The sequence below is a fragment of the Octopus bimaculoides genome, chromosome 26 (assembly GCF_001194135.2).
Source record: "Octopus bimaculoides isolate UCB-OBI-ISO-001 chromosome 26, ASM119413v2, whole genome shotgun sequence".
NCBI classification, from domain to species: Eukaryota; Metazoa; Mollusca; class Cephalopoda; order Octopoda; family Octopodidae; genus Octopus; species Octopus bimaculoides.
Genome location: NC_069006.1, coordinates 1,785,704 through 1,788,662, shown reverse-complemented (window position 1 = coordinate 1,788,662; position 2,959 = coordinate 1,785,704). Strand labels below are relative to the sequence as shown.

Sequence of the window (2,959 nt, the reverse complement as noted above, 5' to 3'; positions counted from 1 at the left end):
CATCATCATTATTATTATCATTAATCATCATCATTATCACCATCGTCGTCGTCGTTGTCGACGTCATACTCTTTCACCGTCCTCATCATCATCTCCACCATCATCATCATCGTCGTCAACAGCAGCACCACCACCTCCACAACCACCACCACCATCATCTTCATCGTCATCATCATCGTCACCGTCATCATTGTCTTCATCATCATCATCATCATCATCATCATCATCATCATCATCATCTTCATCATCATTCTTATTATTATTACTATTATCATTATTATTATTAGTAGTATTATTACTATTGTTCTTGTTGTTGTTGCTATTGTTATTATTATTATTATTATTATCATCATTATTATTGTTATTATTATTATTATTGTTGTTGTTGTTGTTGTTGTTGCTGTTATTGTTATTATTATTATTATTATTAATATTATTATTATTATTATTATTATTATTATTATTATCATTATTATTATTATTATTACGACATCGTATTTCTGCGTGTTCAAGTATGTAATAAGTATTTTCGTTTGCATTATTTCGTTTTTCGATTATTTCCTTTTGTTTCTTGTGCCTCCGTCGCTATCGTCGATGTCTCTGCTGTCATTACTGTTGCTGTTGCTACTTTTGTTGTTGTTGTTGTTCTTGTTGTCATTCTAGTTGTTGCTGTTGTTTCTATTGTCGGCATTGTTCTTGTGGTGCTGCGTGTGTGAAGTCGGTGGGGGGATGCGAAGAAGAGACAAAGAGACAAAACGTCTGCGATTAAACGATTTCGAAATAGAAACTAAAAGTACAAAGGGGCTAATCTCACAAATTGCAACCCATGATACCACAATGTAGGGGCCGCCCCAGCAACTTGTGTTACTGTCCTCGACGCAGCTTCCATATATATCTCATTTTTGCCACTGCCAATTACTTCTGCCTGTCTTCCACAGACCAATACGTTCTACAAGTTCTCAACTTCTACCAAAGTTCACTAACTCTTATCCCTTGCTAATTTCGACACTGGCAAGTGTCGTAAATTCTTATCGTCTGTTCACAATACCTCTGTCCATCACCACTAAAACTCCCCTAACCATTAATATGTCAATGACCATTACAATTAGTTCTCATATATTGTCCACTGTATCATTGCGTAAGTTGAATGACCATCATCTGCTGCCCACTATGACACTGTCTATGATCACAGTCTCTTATTCCCTGCTCACAATGCTTCTGTCTGATACCACTAGCTCTCTCTTATGCTCAATCTGCCACTGTGAAGAAACAAAATCTCTTTTATTGCCCAGATTCATTAACTCATCCGATGCTCCTTGTGACACTGTCCAGAGTCAAAAACACTTAACCACTGACCACTATGTCCAGTACAACTAGCTCAATGTGTCACTATCTGATCGATGTGACACTACAACTGCTCAGTGTGCCACTGCAACTGCTCAATGTGCCACTGTCCAGTATAACAGTTCTCAACTATTGCCCACGGTATACTGCTCAAATTCACTAACTGGCATCCGCCGCCCTCTATGACCATGTCCAGTGTCAGAAATTTTTACTCTCTGGCCACCGTGCCTCTGTCCAAGTCCACTACCTAGTATTTACTAACAGCTGTACCACGGACCAGGGTCACTAGCATTCACGTACTCCTCACAATGCCACTATCCAGTACTACTTGATCTCATTTGATGCCCATTTTACTGCCGGTCAAGGTCACTAGTTCTCACCAACTGCCCACTGTATCACTGCCTAATGGTCACTAGATCTTACCCACAGCACTTTAGATCTCAGCCTGTGATCAGACTTCACCCACAATGCAACATGCCACTGCAAAGGACCATACTTTATCCCCATCGCAAGGGAAACTGTCCAGTACCAGTTCCCATTCAAAGCTTCATGTATCTCTTTCAGAGAAATAAACGACTAACAGATGCACAAATAAAACAAAGAAATTAACCATTGTAATATTTACCAACGTCTGAGGTAACAATTGTATATCATCCACAATGTGCAGATTAAACATTTGTGCGTGTTGTGTGTGTCAGTGTGTGTATGTGTGTGTGTGTGTGTGTGTGTGCGTGTGCGAGTGTGTGTGTATGTGTGCATACACAGTTAGAGAAACATGAAATTTATACACGCCAAAACAGTTATAAATACGTATATGTATGTATGATTAAAAAAATGCGCAAATATATATGCAACAATATGTACGTATATTTACACATATGTGCGTGTATATATATATATATATGTGTGTGTGTGTGTGTGTGTGTGTGTGTGTTATGAGTATACATACATATACACACATGCATGCAAACAAACATAGGTCTGTGTGTGTGTATATATATATATATATATATACGCACATAGTCGTTCATTCATTTTCGAAGAATCAGATCAATGCGATTATTGGCAAAGAGTAGAACTTACTGAACCTTCTGGAAGTCTGAATTCTATTAAGCCAGGATTGGTTCGTTGGCATGTCCCATCACATCTACATGGATCTGATTCAGATGGATTTCCGGTGATCTATCAGACGATTAGGTCCATTAGATATAAAGAAGAGACGAGAAAGGGAAGGATAACGGGAGAGAGAGAGTGAGAAAGAGAGAGAGAGAGAGAGAGAGAGAGAGAGAGAGACACAGAGAGAGAGAGAGAGAGAAGGAGAGAGAGAGGGGAGAGAGGGAGAGAGGGAGAGAGAGAGAGAGAGAGAGAGAGGCGGGGAAAGAGAGATAGACACACAGAGAAAAGAAGACAGAAAGAGAGAAAGGAAAAAAATCAATCACTGGTTAAACACTGTAATAAATAGCCCACGAGGGGAGAGAAGGGGAAAAAAGAAAAGATATAAAATAACATGTGTGTGTGCGCGTGTGTGCATCTGAGTGTGTGTGTGTATAAGCTTATGCATGAATATGTTTGTGTGTGTTTTTATTTACGTATGTGTACATACATGCATACGTAC

The 2,959-nt window shown here is 39.0% G+C and overlaps 1 long non-coding RNA gene across 1 annotated transcript in view; it reads right to left on the bottom strand.

Annotated features, from left to right (window-relative positions):
• The window catches only part of LOC128250929 (uncharacterized), a 59,886-nt gene extending 57,349 nt beyond the window's left edge, over positions 1 to 2,537 (bottom strand). Inside the window, exon 1 of the long non-coding RNA XR_008266867.1 lies at positions 2,428 to 2,537. This is a non-coding gene — a long non-coding RNA (uncharacterized LOC128250929). The remainder of the gene's footprint in view (positions 1 to 2,427) is intronic.
• Between the last annotated feature and the right edge of the window lie 422 nt (positions 2,538 to 2,959).